Raw genomic sequence first — 18,302 nt, 5'->3', positions numbered from 1 at the left:
ATACAGACTAACATTAACTACACTGCTCATTGTATTTTGTGTCATGTCCTTTGGGTATCACAGAATACTCAAGGTTATCCACCTGCATTTTTACCGTACAGAGGAGGCTCCAGGTAATGGTACAAGAAAATAAAGAGCTATCATGGACAATTGCCATCAGCGACGGGTCTGCCTTCCAACCTCATTACCTCCTGCTGCAGAGACAGAGCTTCTGAGTGCTTCACTGCACGATCACAGTGAGACCTATTGCCCAGACCCCTCACCATTGTGCTCCATCTCCTTTTGTATGATTTTATTTTATTGCTTAAATAAATTCATTTTGAATTACATGTGATAATATAAAAGATATATTAGATGCATATAGTAGATGCAAAGTGATTTTTAGTGCATTTATACATCATATACGCTAAAGTTAGCAGATTTGTCTTTTCAGATATTTACCATTCCTTTCTTGTAGCTGTTTCAGATATACAGTATTTATGTGTATATACATTCAGTGCTTTATTGCTGTCTGCGTTTTTTTTCTATTATCACAGCAAACTTCTATTCTCTCCATCTTAATTTTGAGCAATCAGCCTTTCCCCTTTCTTTACACTCCATAATCCTCAGCTTCTTCCAGCCAGCAACCCACTTTAAACTTGTTTGTATAAGACCGCGCCTCTAGTATCCCACCTCAGCGTGCTCATGTAGTCTTTGTCTTGCTGCTGTGCCTAACACGTTTTACTTACCATGGTGATCCTCAACTCAATCTACTTTGCTGCAAAATTTCATTTACATAGCAGTGGAATTCTAAATCATATTTAGTAGATCAGCCTTTAATTGTTAAAGGGGCCCTATATTGCTTTCCATAAGAGCTGCACTAGTCTGCAGGCCCACTAACAGTGTGATCTTCCTTAAGTGACTTGAGTTAGGGAATATACCTTTTTTAGTGAAGTGGTCACAATCAGACATAATACCCAAGTTATTGTGTGACCAGCACAATGTAGAATAAAATTTTTCTCAACTGAACTAGACATATTGTCTTAAATATTGAAGCATGAATTTCTTTTAGTTTTTCCCATTGCACAGATTAAGAATGCATTCTGACTGAATAAAGTTAGTTCTTCCCATTTATTTAATTCTATTTATTTTTTTAGTAAAATAGTTTTTTAATATGGCTTTATGTAAATTTTGACTTATTTTATTTTTATGTGAATAATTGTTTGCTTGCATATATGTATGTAGACCACAATCATGCCTAGTACCAGTAGAGGTCAGAAGAGGGCAGTAAACCCAGGAACTGAAGTTACAGATGGTTGTAAGCCGCCATGGAGGTACTGGGAACTGAACCAGGGTCTTCTACAAGAGCAGCAAGTGCTCTTAATCACTGGGCTATCTCTCCTGCTCTGGATTCATGTAATTTCACAACCAATTTCTTCACAAGGTTTTAAGATTTACATTTAGGTCTAGTAAATTTCATATTTTGATTCTGGCTATTTTTTCCCTCATTTTACCAAGACTTTTCTAAATCATAGCTATTTGCCATCACGTGAGTTATTCTTCTTAAAGAATCTGTGTGTCATCTTAAATTCTCCAGGTATATCCTCTGCCTCCTTGTGGAGTCCTCCTTTTCCTTGAGATCTGTGCCACCAGTCTACAAGGACAAAGGAGCAGAAGCCATGACAAGGAGCTTTGGATGGTCTGTAAACATGGTAGAAACAGCCCTGCAAGAGACATCTTCAGTGAGACAACTCAACCTTACTCCTGTGTATAGTGGATATATAAGGTATATAGGATATATAGGATTGGGGTGGTAGTGTGACAAATCCTAATTTGCATTAGGTGGCAGGCTCCTATCCTATCCTACCTTAATTGGATTAGTGGTAACATGGACCTATAAAACTAGCTAGAGCATGTTGTTTAATTACCATGTGGGCAGCAGGGGAAGAACATTTGCAGGGAACTGTGTCAAGGGTCATCCCTAAGATAAGTCAGGCATCTAGGCCTAGAGACATCCTCAAGATAAGGTTAGGTAGATAGCAGGAAACCCTCACTGGGACAGAGGGGTCTTCCATATTGTGCCAAATCCAAAGAGAGCTGATAAGCCATGTCACACTGCAACCTCTGACCAGCAGGACCTCCCAACACGTCTCTAATGTAATAATATCATTTATGAGTCGAGCACTGGGGAACATTCTCAGGACTGTCACTGTCCAGCACTATGTATGTATATTTGAACAACATTTTTTTCACAAGTTTGGCATGGGTGTTGTACTTATCAAAGATGTCTACATTATAAAATTACTGAATCCAGATTTACTATTTCTATATATCTCTCAGTTCATTATGTTTCCAATGGTACTAACTTCAATTGATAACAATAATAATAACAACATCAGCTACTTAATCAACAGGGGTTTTGAAGATTGATTTTTAATTACAAGCATAGGTATATGTTAGTGTGGGGGTGTGCATATGTGAGTGTGGATACCCAGGTTGACAAGTGTGGATACTCAGTTTGGTAAGTGTAGACACCTAGATTGTAAGTGTGGATACCCAGTTTGGTAAGTGTAGACACCTAGGTTGTAAGTGTAGATAGCCAGGTTGTAAGTGTAGACACCCAGGTTGGTAAGTGTAGATACACAGGTTGAGAAGAGGAAGTTGGAACACCGTGCATTAGAGTTACAGGCAGTTAAAAGCCACTCTACCTTGATTCTGGGACCTAAACTTGGGTTCTTTGGAAGAGAACAGACAAGTGTTCTTAAGCACTGAGCTGTCTCTGCATTTCTCAGAAAAGTTTCTAATTCGATACATTTTTTCATTGTTTTCATTGCACACATTACCAATAAATGCATCATGGTAAAATTCCCTGTAGATTTTCTCTAGTGAAAATGTAAATATATTAAACTTTTATATTGTTTCTCATATGCTAATCTATTGAGAAATCACATAATACTCTTACTTGAATTTCTATTTTGCTTTCAAATTCTGCCTTAATTCATGCCAAACAGTGAAATAAAAACCTTTTAATCAAGTCTCAAATTTTCAGAAATCAAGAATTAATGAAGAAATTTTAATGGAAATAACAGAAATGGGAAATCAATGGAGAAATTTTTTTCATTGTATTTCTCTTTGTGGGTATGAACATTATGACTGCATGTGTGTCTGTGCACCACATGCATGCCCACTGTTCAGGGAGGCCAACATCAGGCATCAAGCTCCGGAAATGAATTTACATATGGTTATGACTGTCCCTAAGGTACTGGGAATTGAACTTGTGTCTTCTGGAAGAGCAATCAATGATCCTAGCTCCCTCCATCCACCAGGGATAACATTATTAATGCCTTTCTTACTGCCTGATTAATTTTTTTCTAAAGATATATCTTATCTTTTTATTATATATTTATGTAACTACTTATGTACACATATAGATACATATTGTTGGCTTATTGTTTACCACTGTGTGTAATTTATGTTAGTAAAACCATTCGGTTGCATCTGACAATCACATTATAAAAGAATCACAGGGCAGCTTGAATTCAAATAAATTTGTGCTATGCACTGATGATTCCTGAGAAGGACATGACCTTCAGATAAGACAATCAAGACTTTGCTATGTTTGCCAAATCTGCCAAGAAAAATCAATTACTTCCCTCAAAAACAATTTAAGCAACAAACTTTTCCCAAGGAAGTTGCACATTTTGTTTGTGTGAGTTAAGGTTGGTTTTGTGTTCCAAAATGCTTCCTTAAGAATGGACTGCAAAAAGTGAGTCTGAACAATATGATTTTGGTGTTTTTGGAATGATAAAATTTTATGCACAAGCGACAGCCAGATGAAGCATTGATATGTTAGGGTAGGGACTCAGCAAGGGTTTTCTAATCCAGTATCAACTTTAAAATGCTGAACACTATGCTATAATGTAAATGTTGAATTATACTCTAAGCATTCATTTTATTACAAAACTTTCAAGAGCTACATAGTGAAAAAGTATTATTTCTTAATGGCATTTTTCTTCCTCTTGAACTCATAGCCTTATTAATGTAACTGTATATTCTTACTCTGAAATGATGCAATGTTCTCTTTCTATGTCATTTATATGTTTATTTCAAGCAATTGTCCAAGCTCTATACATAAAAGAGGATAACAAAAGATTAAGAATTTTATTCAATAGAAAAGAGAATAGAAAATAAAATCAGTGCAAAGAACTTTATTGCCCTAATTATGCCATTAGCATACACACGTAAGCATGTTAGGAGAATCATATTTATGATGAATGTATTGTATTTTAACTAAAATATAGTGCATGAAGCATTTTAAAATGTAATGAAAACTGTTAAAGTGGGAAGGTTACAATTGGCAATATTTAAGTTAAGCGTCAAACTACCAAAAACTCCTTTTACTACATTGCTTGAAAGAGGTCTTATGAGTTCTGTTATAAATCATATGACATATTTGGGTGCTCTTTCATTTCCCGGCCACCCAGACGCAAGTAACCACACAGAAACTATATTAATTACAACACCGTTTGCCCTATAGCTTAGGCGTATTCCTAACTAGCTCTTACATCTTAAATTAACTCATTTCTATTAATCTGTGCATTACTACAAGGCTGTGGCCTAGCAGTAAGGCTTTGGCAGCAGCATTCTCCTTTTGGCAGCTACATGGCGTCTCTCTGACTCCACCTTCTTCCTTCCTCTATCTCTGCTTGGATTTCTTGCCTAGTTCTAGTCTGCCCTGCCACAGGCCAAAGTAGCTTCTTCTTTAACCAGTGGCAATAAAATATGTTCATGACATACAGAGACCCACATCAGATCTCTGGGTGTTTTGCTGTCTCAGAGTAATCTCAAATACACATGATCTCATTTGACTTTGAAAAATGGAAAGATGTGTAAGCTGTTTAAGATACATGACATGTTTACATAAATGTCTAAGTTGTGTAAAATACATATAAGGCCAAAAGTGTGTGAAAAATCAAAAGTATCCACTATGTGGTACTTTCTCTTACATAATATAAAATTAGGACAAAGATTAAAGTTATCCACATGTAAATATTAGAGAATAGTAGTTAAACCTCAGATATAACATGGGTTGCCAGTGAAGAACGCAATTACGTCACTGAAGGCATGTGGACATTGATCTGCTTTCACTACCATCAAGCAATACTGCTTTCTGTGTGAGAACAGCAGGCTCTGTGATATTCTGGAGAACTGTAAGTCTTGCGTTTATGGCTGCTACTTAGTGGTAGCTTTTCATCTAAAGGTTGAGGCAATCAGGACTGAAAAGCATTAGCTCCGCACTAAGCATGCATTCAGTATTCCGTTGGATTTCCAGAGCTCTGTGCTTCACCTTCCCAAGCACCTCATACCATGTCTTGAGGTTGATCAGGAAAGCCTTTGTTCACTGCCAGATGGTGTGTTGACCTAAGGAAATGAGCCTTTAGCTACTGGAAGTCCACTCTGCCAAGGACAACATTCCTACGTGAACATGGAAGAAGTAATCATTGTTTGGGTCTACCTGGTCATCCCACAGAGTTGCTGAGTCCTGTCATTCCAGTCAGCCTGAGGATGGCGAAGTGAGAAGAGACTCAGAGACCACTTGAAAGTCTTTCCCCTGCTTAATTAGGTAATAAAGATTTTCCAGGAAACTGTACTTCCTTAAAGCCAAAAGAACTTAGCCTTGCTGACCTAACACGTTGCAAAAATAGATGCACAGAGCTCCATTTTCAAAAGCTGTCTGTCCACCTGACTGTCATCATCACTTTGGCCATGACCCCAGCTTCTCTTTTGTCCTTGGAGTCACTAGCAGTGGACTTCTGCCCAAGCGCTCATATAGATGCCCCTACACACAGGAGACAGACGAATTCTTTTAAAATAAAAGTTAGACCCTAGCACATTTTTTCCCCTGCTGAGCTTGCTCCCTATCTAACTCTAAGAAATTCCACAGTCCTGAAAATGGCCCCTAAATTCTGATTGGCATTATTTCGGAATCCTACCCTTAGTCAGCCTTCACTCACCCAGCTTACCCAATTTGGCTTTACTTATTGGACTTTGAACATGAAGCGGGATCTCACTCAGCCCTGAGAAAGCCAGGGTCTCCTCTGTGAGAACGCTGTTACAGTACCCAGCACTCAGATAATCTCGCAGCTCTTCTCTTTGCCACATTTAGACTTCTGTACAACTCGTATTTTCTCAGCAACTTTTTTTCAGTCACCCTATGCACAATCCTAACACTCTTTAATCTCAGCTGCACATTGCAGTGTTTTATAATTGAATTTATCCATTCTTACAAATAGATAGTATTAAATAGTTCGTTGATTTGCATATCATCCCTATGCTGTTAGAATGCAAATTCTATGAAGATAGGAGTTTTTTTCTGGAACGCCTGGTTCAAAGGAGAGTCTCAATAAACATCAAATGACTAAACAGAACAGATAAACAGCAGTGCAGATTAAGTCTTTCTAATATCCACGGATCCAAAATGTTCGTGCGCTCTGTTATAGTTAATCTTCAAAATCAATTTATCTGGATTTAGAGTCACCATGGAAACATAAACCTGGGTGTATCTATGAGAGGATTTCCAGGCAAGGTTAACTAAGGAGAAGAGACCTATCTTGAACATAAGTGGTATCATCCCATGGGCTAGGTTCCCAGAGTAAATGAAAAGGAATGAACTGAATGCTGGTGTGTGCCTCTTCTTTTCTTTCTTTTCTGATCTGGGGACAAAATGAGACAAGCTGGCTGACGCCTGATGTCCCTGTTGTTGCAGAAAGACTTACTCTCTCCACCACACCTTCTTCCTCAAATTGTGAGCTAAAATAAATCCTTCCTTTCGTAAAGTGTGTTTATGTTTTTGTCAGATATTTTCACAACAAGAAAAGCAACAAACAGGGAAAACCTGAGAATGGGGTCATTGCCATGATAAACTTGACCATGTGGCTCAGAGGCTTTGAGGCCTGGTATTTAGAAAGAATGTAAAAGAGTTTGGAACTTTATACTAAAGAAGCACTTGAATGATGTAAAAAGAGTTATTTTGGATATTCTGATGACAAATTGGAAAACTATGAGGCAGAAAGATTTCTAGAGAGTGTCTCCAGCTGCTGAGGTTCCAGAGAGAAGCAATGGCTCTATGGGGACCTGGAGAGGACATTCATGTTCTGCTATGGTGAGGAATTTGGCTTCATCCTGCACACATCCTGAAAGCTTCCGTGAGTTTGACTGCAAAGGTAACATAAGGACTAATACTTCCTGACAGAAATTTTAAAAAAAAGCATTCACACTATGATATGCTTACTGTTCACTGATATTATTCATGCCTTTCATGAAAGAGAAAGTACAGTAAGATATAAAAAATGTAAAGTTTGGCAAGGAAAGGAGAATGAGTGAGTTTCAAGTTGCAGATAGTGAAGGTACAGATCAAGTATCTGTGACTATTAGAGAAATTAGCACCAGCAAAAGTAAGCATCAAGTTTTAGTTCTTATCTGAAACAATACAAAATGTGTCCTGAACACAAGACACTACCCATTGAAAAATCCAATATGTGAAAATGCAAATTCATTTGGGAGAAGAAAACTTGAAGGAAAAAAAAACTATCTAGGGAAATATCTCTCCAAGGTCATCCTTGAAGACAGATAATATAGGTCATTTCAACTGTGACCCAAGGGAGCCAGAGTCAAGTTGACAGCATCATCCATGTGGTACCAGTTTCATGAGCATGAAAGATGCAAGAATGAGGGAGTCAGTAAAGGTTTGCATCAAGGTTATAAAATGTTGCTGAGGCCAGGTAATAAGTGATAGTATCAAAATCCCTCCAATAAGGCCATGATAGGCCATTACATGAGGCTGGAAATATGAGCCTAAGTTACAACAGAAACCCCAAGACCTTGGAAATGCCAGCACTAGCAAATTCTCACTGAAGAATACTGTAGAATAATCCTTTGGTGTACTTAAAGATATGTCACTTGAATTGATTTAATACAAAAGCTGACTGGCCAACATCCATGTAGGAAGTATAGGTGGAACAACCAAACAAAGGATGTTGGGATGAAAAGGGGCAGAGTCAGTGGAATCTCCAGCAGACACAGAGAAAAGCAAGATTTGCATTCCATATTGAGAAAAGGTACCAAGGCATGTGTCAAAGCATAGATTTTAAGATGAGTTAATTTAATGCAAGAGTTTGCTAGAAATAAACCTGAGCTATTGGCCAATCATTTAAAATTAATAGTGTATGGATAGTTGGGGTGGCTTGCAGAACACAAAATTCTGCCTACAGAGGAGAACTGGAGGCACAGAGTAAAGCAAACTTGCGATCACATGAGCTTTGGGCAGTAGAGATGGAGAAATGAGGCTGTTTATGTTCACCAGAGTCCAGATGATTCCATCAACATCCCCAATGTTAGACATGGAACTGAAAGACTTAGAAATTGTCCTGCTGTGTATAGTTACTGTTCTGTTCTGGTCTCTTCTTCTTATGTTCTTATTAATCCAGTATCTAGACTATTAAAGAGTTTCAGGGGCTTTAGAGGTGGACTAAATACATATTGCATTATGAAATGAGAATGTAACTTTAAGGGTGATGAAGTGGAATGCTGTGATTAAAATGATGTGCTTGTCTGTCAGATTAAGATGAAATGGAGTTCTGATGGTTAATATTCCCTGTCAATTTGACTAGATTTAGAATTGCCATGAAAATATGTCAATGAATGTGTCTATGAGGTGGTTTTCAAAAATATTTCAATGAAGACAGAATTTGGCATGGATGTTATCATTTCAGGAGCTAGAGTCCCAGACTGAATAAAATTGGGGTTCAGCGTCAACAATAATCGTTCTCTAATATCTGGCTAAGGATTCAATGCCTGATGGTTTTGTCACCACAGTTAGAACTGTTCCATTCTGGTCACTGCGTCTTCCTTTATGTGCTAAACTAGTCTAAAGTTGTATACCAAAATAAACTGTTATTTATTTAAATTTCTTTTATCAGGTATCCTATAACAGCAAGGAGAAAAAGGGCTAATATACAGTTATATTAATGATCTTCCCTTGGCATCCTACCAAAAAATTATTTTTTAAATTTTATTTTACATTCCATTCACAGTTCTCCCTCTACACCTCCTCCCACCCCCTACCTCCCATCCCAGCCCAAACTCCACCCATTCCTCCCACTCCTATGGTAGGTCAACAAAGGCTTGCACATTAAGTTGTGGCAGGACCAAGCCTCTTTCCCCTGCATTAAGGCTGAACATAGCGTCCCACCATAGGGAATGGGCTCTAATAAGCTAGCTCATGTACCAAGGATAGATTCTGATCATACTTCTAGGTGCCTCACAGATAGTCCAAACTTCACTACTGTCTCCCACATATGGAGGGCTTAGTTTGGTCCCATGGAGGCTCCACAGCTGTCAGTCTAGAGTTCATGGGTTTCTATGAGCTTGGTTCAGCTGTCTCTGTAGGTTTCTCCATCATGATCTTGACCTCCCTTGCCCATATATTCCCTCCTCTGTCTCTTTGACTGGATTCCTTGTAACAAGACGGGGCCAGCTTGTTGGGGTTTCTGTCCCACCCGGTACACCACAGCCGGCAAGTCCCAAAGAAATCAGAGTCTACATTAGGTTATAAACTGATTGGCCCATTAGGTCAGGCTACTTATTAGCTCTTATAACTTATGTTACCCCATTATCCTTATCTATGTTAGCCACATGGGCTTAGTACCTTTCTCAGTGTGACAGCTTACATGTTGCCTCCTCGGTGGTCTGCGCAGGAGTGGCGGAGGGACCTTCCTCCTCCGTAGCCTTATTCTATTCTCATTGCCCCGCCTCTACTTCCTGTCTGGTTGACCCACCTATACTTCCTGCCTGGCCAATCAGCGTTTTATTAAAATACATGATTGACAGAATATAGACAATTCTCCCACACCAATTCCTGGAACTTGGCCCGGTGCTTGATTGTGGATCTCTCCATCTGGTTCCGTCAGGCTCTATGATGATAGTTGTGGTGTTCTCCAATCTGATTATAGGAGAATACCAGTTCGGGCACCCTCTCCACTATTGCTAGAAGTCTTTGCTGGGGTCATCCTTGTGAATTCTTGGGAATTTCCCTAGCACCACGTTTCTTCCTAACCTCATAGTGGCTCTATCAAGATCTTTCCTTCTTTGCTCTCCCATTCCATCCCTCTCCCCGCTCTCCCATTCCATTTCTTTAACTTCTTGGGCTGCAGGGATGACTCAACCGTCAAAGGCTAGGCTTAAAACCTATCAAAAAATTTTAACTGCTTCTCTTCCACACAGTTAGCTAACAGTAAAAGAACTACTCTGACATTCCATCTTGGTTCTAACTCTACTCCCTGGCTACTACATTTCTTATCACTAACATCAACCTCATTGGGGTAGGTTTTTTAAAGTATTTATTAATTCTTTGAGAATGTGATAAAATGTTTTCTAATCATACTCAAGATCGTTCCTCCCCTTAACTTCTCCCTAATCCACTCCACACCCATCCACACCTATCTTAATTAATGCCTTTGTTGTTGTTGTTGTTTAGTAATCAAAGAAGCCTAATTCGTGTGTGTGTCCACCAACTGAAGCTTGATACATCTGCCAGGGGCCACACCCTTAATGAACATTTACTCTCCCTTGAAGCTTTCAACTGTCCCTTAGGGTGGTTTTAAGAAGCATTTTTAAAGAGAGGTTCTCACAGAACAAAATAAAATATCTAGACTCACAGAATCGAATGTCAGTCTAGATCGGTTTCATGTAAATTTTAGTAATTGTTAAATACAGTAGCAGATAGGTTCTGTCTATTTAATACTTCTCTACAGGTCTTACTACATGGTTGTATTGAAGTGCACTAACATGCACTTCATGCTCACCATGACTATAAGACAAATGCAAAAATAAAGCATACACGAGCAGAGCATGTGAACAGTGAGTACTGCTGCTAGATGGCAGGTAGAAGGAAATTTTCATCTTACTCTCAGCATGTGGACCTAATTAATGAGAATAATTTATTGGTTAATTCATCATTGGTACTCTGGATCAATTGAGGGGTTTTTTTGTAAAAAAAAAATCCAATAAAAGAATAAATTTTAGTTTTCTCCTTAAGATACATGCAAATCATGCTATCTGATGTTAATGTATGATTGCCAACCTTCTGTCAAAGTATTATACATGTGATAACAAAGTCAATTTTTCTGTATTGTTTTAGATTTTCATTTTCTTATGGAATATTTTGCAGGTATACTTAGACTGAGAAGAATTGTCCTCCAGGTAAGAAGGAACAACAGAAGCTGGAGAGATGGGTCAGCAGCTAAGGTGCTGGCTAATCTTGTAGAGGACCTGGAATCAGTTTGCAGCACCAACATAGTGGCTCATAAACATCTGGAACTGTGGTGCCAGGAGAGCTAGCACTGCTCTGCCCGTGGTGCCAGGCAAGCATGGCACGTGTGGCGCACATACATTCGTGCAGGCAAACTCTCATACACAGAAAATAAAATAAAATTTTAAAAAACGAATAACAACAAATGAAGAACTTACAGATCATTTGTTTATTTTAGAAACAAGAGCAAAAGGTGACTAATATTCTGAAATAGTAAGGGTTTTATTACTTTAATGTCCTTGTTTTTCATATGAATGCTGTGATTTTTTATCAAAAATTGCACTATATGTTTTCATTAATGTGTTTGAATATACAGTCTTATTGTTGCTTCCATTCCATTCATTACTGATCTGATTCTATCAGGACTTCTACTGAAAGTAACAGTGTCCTTTAACCAACTCCTGATGGTAAACTTCAGTTTTAGTAACTGAGGCTTTCCAAGATTTAGAGCATTGTACATGCTACTTCACACAGTTGGTCACTTAAATTCTCACCAAGTAAATATAGCTGTCTCTGTTTCCCAAACAGAAAGCCTGAACTCCAGATATGACAGATGCTAGAAAGAGTTGGTGCAGCTGAGATTTGAAACTAATTTATGATACCTAATGCCAATTATTTCCCCCCTGTATCCTGGTACCTTTTTCAAACTATTGATTTCTGTATCAAGTTTATCCTATACACACATGAGAAGAGAGAGTAGCTGGGCTAAAGTGAATTAATATTTACCGTGTATAAGCTTGTGCTCTGTGGGTCTATTGTTTCAAGAACCCACTGAAAAAACTGCTGGGAGGAAGATGCCTTTATTCCATCCTTCAGAAGAGAAAACTGAGTGTAAAAGAAGTGAAGTATACACAGATACCAAGAGCTTAAATAGGGCTTCCCACTAAGAATGCTCACCCTAAATTACATTCCATTCGTACCACGTGAAAGTTCAGGACAGTGGTGAATAAAATTAAGCCTGTGAGATGAGAGTATGATGTTTCATTGACTTATGTCTTTAAGTTTACCTTCATTTTGATTCAAGAAGTGATCAAGTTGAAAATACAATTGGAAGTAGGAACTTTAGTAATTACTTCTCTACTGCTTTGGCTATCAACTGCGGTTCAGTCTGTTGATTATGCAGGAACTCATAATTCCCCTTGCTCAATGACAATTCTCAATCATTCTCCCATTTCAAATAATATACAAATGTGAATTTAACAAGAAAAAATATTTTCTCTAATATTTTATCTGGTTTAATTACATTTAAAATAGAATCTCTCTATGAGGCTAGAGATACAGCTCAGAGGTAAAGAACATGAACCGCTTTTCCAAAGGACCCAGGCTCCATTCACAGCACCTGCATGTTGGCTCACGCCCACCTATGACTCCAGTTCCGGGGGATTCCATACCCTCTTCTGTCCTCTGTGGGCACCAGGCACACAAGTAGTACACAGACACACATGTAGGCAAATAACCCATATACATGAAATAAAATTTTAAAAAAATATAATAGGCTCTCCAAAATATATGAGCTGTGTTTAAGAAAAACATAAGCCAAAATGTCTAGAGTTTAAAATAAACTTTTATAATAAGTCAGCTACCAATGTGCACGATGGTGGCCTTAACTGAGCATTTTCAGAGATGCTAAGATGCCGTAGTGGATAGTCATGTAACAAAGGACCTGTTCCTAGGACCTCCTTTACACCAGAGGGGCAGAGGTAACTCTACTGCAGGAATGTTCACATTGGCACCTCTGACTTACTTACAATTAAAACCAGATCATTAACAGTCTGCAAATCCAGAAACCAAGTTGAGTTGATGTAGGACAAGAGATAATAAGAATTACCTTCTGAATTTCTTATGGGTAGACAGCCTAGTGAATATGGCCAGAGCAGTCTCCCCTTTCTCAAGGATCCATACAAACTATCCTACTTCTTTCCCACAGCCGCTCGTTCGAACTGTACTCTAGAGGCCCTGCTTCCAGTTAAAACAAGCCCAGCCGAGAAGAGAGGAAAAACAACCATAATACCCTTAACATTTTCCCTTCCAAGTTTCACGGGGTGGAGGACATTGTGTTTTCTGTCCTCAAAATTTCCATTCACAATCCAAATGTGGAAAGCCATCTGACATTCTTGTGTTAGAGACACACATAAAGTAAAATCCTGAATGTCGCAAAATGTAACAGGTGCAGCCAAGGCATCAAGTAGGAGAAAATTTTTTTAACGAATTAAAACATTTCTGCTAATTGTCTTTCTGGAATTTTACAACTTCTCTGCCAAATGGCTATTGCGTGCAGCTGTTGGGAATTGTCCTTGCCTTTAAGAGACTGTCTCACTTAACGATTACTTTTATTGTAGGCAAAGTAGTTTGATTTTAGTGTTTTCCCTTTTGTTCTAAGTGTATTTTCAAAGAACAGAAAACAATATTTATATATCCATATTGATGATAAAAGTAGAAGTGTTAAAATATTCCCCTAGGTTTTCAGACTATGATTTTAAAATTCTTACCTAGCTGAGATAAATTTATAAAGTGAAAGGAAGAATACATGATGTAACAATTATGACAATAAGCCAGGAATATTTTCACAGATGTCTTCATGTTCTATATGATAGGGACACCTTCCACGTTCAGTATACATTTAAGATGCCTTGCCTTGGCATCATACTCGGGTCTCTGTCTTAGTCTCAGAGCTGAATAAGCTGAGATATAGAATAGACACATTCCCCTAGGTCACTCACAAGAACAGCAGAAAATGACAAGGCCTGAAGTAAGCCTTGGAATCACTTTGGAGCTAGAATTCTTTGACAAAACAAAGCCTTGTTCTTCCCTGTGAAATCTAAAGGAACTATTGACAAGTGACATGACTTACAATTTTTATTCCTATAGTTCATTTTTATGTCTAAATAGTCCTTACTTATTTCTTTTCTTATAGCTTCTCCTAAGAAAAGAATAATGAAATCTAATAATTGCAAATCACTCTGGCCAAGTGTTTATGTTCCAAAGTCAATAAACATGCCATCAATAATTCCCATTGTAAGAATAATATCTACAGGCCAATGTAGTCTGTTCTGATAACTGTACCAACCTTCACAGCAGAGAGTGACAGGATCCCAGTATACCTGAGAACTACATACCTTAGAACCACAAGACAAAAGATTGATTAATTGTAATGAAAGGCTGACATTTCCAAAGGAAAAACTGATGTTCCAATGAGAAGGAGAGAATATGTTGTTGCTACAAGATGACACTGTGCTTTCTCTCTTCCAAGACATCTTCTGCTTAGAACCCTGCCACTAGCTGAGATGTCAATGCATGTTAGATGGGAGATGCTAATCTTTCTTAATACCACGTGTCCAGTTTTGAGGGACACACTGATCCATAACGACTGATAGAAAATGTTTAGCAACAACAAAGGGAGATAGATATTCCGTGTCTGTAAGGTCTTCTTTGACCTTCCTCCTTCAGAATTGCCAACTTTAGAACCAGAGTCGTTTACAATCTATGGTTACTTCATCTCCTCCTTAGCCTCAGTGACAAGCTCTAGGTATGAAGAAGCTTGCTAATAATTTCTTTCCAATTCGTGTGGAGAAATAACAACAGAAACACTATGCTGAATAATTTCTCTTGCTAAAAAATAGGTTTAGAGAAATCAAAGTCTAAAGACTAAAAGTTGAAACGAATTGGATGATATTCTTAATTCTTCTATCAATTATCATTTGTGTTTAAAGAAGAAAGTGTACTTCTTTGTAAGGACTTAGAGAATATGGGGTCAGTATCCACTAACCTGGCCATGGAAAAATAGAGACTTTGCATTGAAGTTTCATTATGACTGCTCAGAGCTTTTATCCAGCAATCTATTTTGTATCTGAAGTACATTGATTTTCTACAGACGGTATATGCCTCTAAATAGCAAGGAAGATAGAATTGGCCTTACCTTCTTCCTATGGGTATCTCCAATGTGCTAAGAGAGTTCTATAAGATTTTCATTAGTTGAAGATCGATCAACCTTAGCCAGTTGGGATTTAAAAGACACCATTTATGATCATTCTTATATTAAAGCATGAATTTTATTTAAACTTATTGTACTTACTGGGCAGTTCTTTCTTTTTGGGTGCTCTTACATCTTCCTATGAAGCTATTGTTTTCCACATCCTATTGGACTTTAACTCTTAATGTGACTTAAATGATCCTTCTGTGGGTGTCATCTTCCAAAAGAATGAGGCTGCCCCAGTTTAACTGCCTGTCGGAGATTATTTCCAATCAGTGGAGGCATGTGACCACTCTAACTCCTCCCACCGAGAGAGACTGAAAATCTTCTGCTCCTATCTCAAGCCCCTGTCGTGTCTTGAGGTCCACCATTTCTGGCTGACTCAACAGTTACTCCTTGTTCCCTTTCTTTCTCGTTTGTATCCTAGGAAAATAATCAGTGAGCAAGAGAAACCCCAGGAACTCAGGTTAATCATTGCGCTTCTTGAAAGGCAGATGTGGAATGCAGAAGACGATGGAGGGTCGCGGGAAAGGAAAACGGCTCTCTCCCATTTTCCAAGAAGCTTAGCCCTTCTCAGACCATGGTACATGCTGTAAACCTGATCAAGTCTTCCAAACTCTGAAAATAGCTAAGCTTTCAATCCTTATTTTATGACGCTCTGTGAACCCTGCACCCCGCAAAGAATACAGATGTCCTGTGTAAAATTAATTAAAAGCTCCTTTTCACAAGCTCACTCATTTCAATCCAAGTATGTTTTCCTAGGTCTTCCTCATTTCTGTTACTGGTGACAAGTCCCACATACCTCCCTTGTAGACAACAATTCAAGTGACAGGCCCAGGGTACCAGGATTGACAATGCCATCTTTGCATGTGAAGGAATGAAGTCTGTGCTTATTGCTTGATTGTTAGCTAAACCCTTAACTTAGAATTTTAGTATGATAGAGAAAGTCATTTTTGCACGATACCGTGTTGAAGTTAATTATGGTTTCTCTTTGCTCAAGTCAGAAAAATTTCAGGTATTTTTTGATACGGTGACACCAATTGTTTTTCATCTAGCCCTTTATCACTGGTATCGGAAGAGGATGGTGTCTCACACAAAGAAAAAATAATGAACAGGACCGGTATCTCTGGCTAAGGATTGCCATCTGCCAGACTGTGGACAAGAATGCAATTGAATTTAACCTTGGTTTCCAAGGTTAGAGATAGATTAGATAAGTGGGAAGCGGCCTCTCCTCCCACATCCTGCTCACGGAATGTAGGAAGTGACTAAAATAGGGAGCATGGGAAGTTAACGGCTTGATGTCTCAGGATTTGGTTCCGCAGTACTTTCCAAAAGTTCAGGAAGCCTGTCGTAAGAAAACTCCATTTCAAGATGAATGAAGTGATTTGGAGATTTCTGCAAAAACAATTTTCCCTCATTCACATTTGTCACTCAATAAACACGGTAAACAAAGAATCTCATCCGTTCAACAGAAACCCATTATTTTGTTTTCCCAGTGCAAATAGAATTATTAAAATACAACTGACTTATTTCTCTCGTCGCTGCTAGCTGATTCACTTATTGCCTTTCCTTTTGATGACTCCAGTATTTTACAAAAGAGTAACTGCAATTTTTTTTTTTCGGTAAACTGAAAATGCAGGGACATTTTATGACAACTTATGTAGCTTTTCTTCTGCCCAGTGTGGCATACTGTGTTAATAGAAAAACACATACAAGACGGCTGATTAATTTGCCTTAACATGATAGGAAAGGAACAAAGAAGAATAAAGTATCTCTTAAACATACAGTCCAACAAACTTCAAGATCATTCACGAGTTCACAGGTCTATTGTGGGCACCCAAATCCTATTAATGGCAATGAGAGAGAGAGAGAACATGCATTTAGGCCATGTGAAAAACTGAAGGCAGGCCAGTGCGTCCTCCTTCATTGTTTAGAGGGTGCTTTTCTGACTGAGGATCTTACCGTTGCTTTGGCTTAAAGAGCCAGGGTACTGGGGCTATTTTCTCATGCAGAATCAGTGGCCTTGTCCTGATCTATACATAATCCTTCTGGATGAACAAGAAAAATGAGATCCCTCTCCTATTTTAAAAGAAGGTTCAACACTCAAGTTTCCTTGTTTTGAAAATTCTCCATGGTCCCTTCCTCTCCTGTGGATCACGGCTCTTCTGGGGAACAGCCCCACCTCCTTCAAGTACAGACCAGTGAGCATCTGATGTAGAAGGTGTGGCGTCATAATGACTGGCATGTCCTAGTGAGTTTAAAAGAACGCCTTTTTCTTAGTTTGTTGTTTTTAGAAATGGAGATAGATGAGTAAAAGGTGTTCTTTCTAAAAGGTGGAATTAAAATAAGAAAGTAGTTTTGTTTTGTTTTTTTCTGTATGAGTCCCATTATTATAAATTCACAGTCCTGACATCTAAACAGGGCAGAGGGTGTCATTTCATGTGCTGAAAGCAAAATCAGTCCCAGTCTGAAAAGAAGCCCCACCTGCTGTGTGACACTCAATCTGCACAGGGAAGGGAGGAAGCTGGCAAAGGGGACCATCCTCCCAGGTAAGCAACAGCACAGGCGTAGGCGAGAGACTTGGAGACCCAGGCATTTGCCTTGCTCGTTTTTTCAAGGAGGCTGTTAAAGTGGAACATGGGGGATTGTCTTCATTCTTGGGTGCAAATCTAGTGTGACTTTCTATTCCCCTTCATTCCTGTAGCCTGGCCTGGTGAGCAGAAAGTTCTGGAGCTACTGCCAGCTACTCAGACACTGATGGGTCTTCACGTTTAAAATCTGTTTCAGGAGATGTGCAGTTCAGGAGACCATGTTTTCATGTTGGTTTCTCTTTATCATTCTCCCTTCTCTTTCTCTTATCCTTCTTAGTCCCTTATGAGTTTTTTTCTGAAAGTTTTTTTATATTACCCCAATTCTGAACTGTTAGAAATGACTAGCAGATATTAACTGAAGAGCCATTAGATGCTACTAAGACAATGGCAGAAA

Source organism: Myodes glareolus, chromosome 17 (genome assembly GCF_982192425.1).
Source record: "Myodes glareolus chromosome 17, mMyoGla1.1, whole genome shotgun sequence".
Lineage (NCBI taxonomy): Eukaryota > Metazoa > Chordata > Mammalia > Rodentia > Cricetidae > Myodes > Myodes glareolus.
This window is presented reverse-complemented; position numbering follows the sequence as displayed.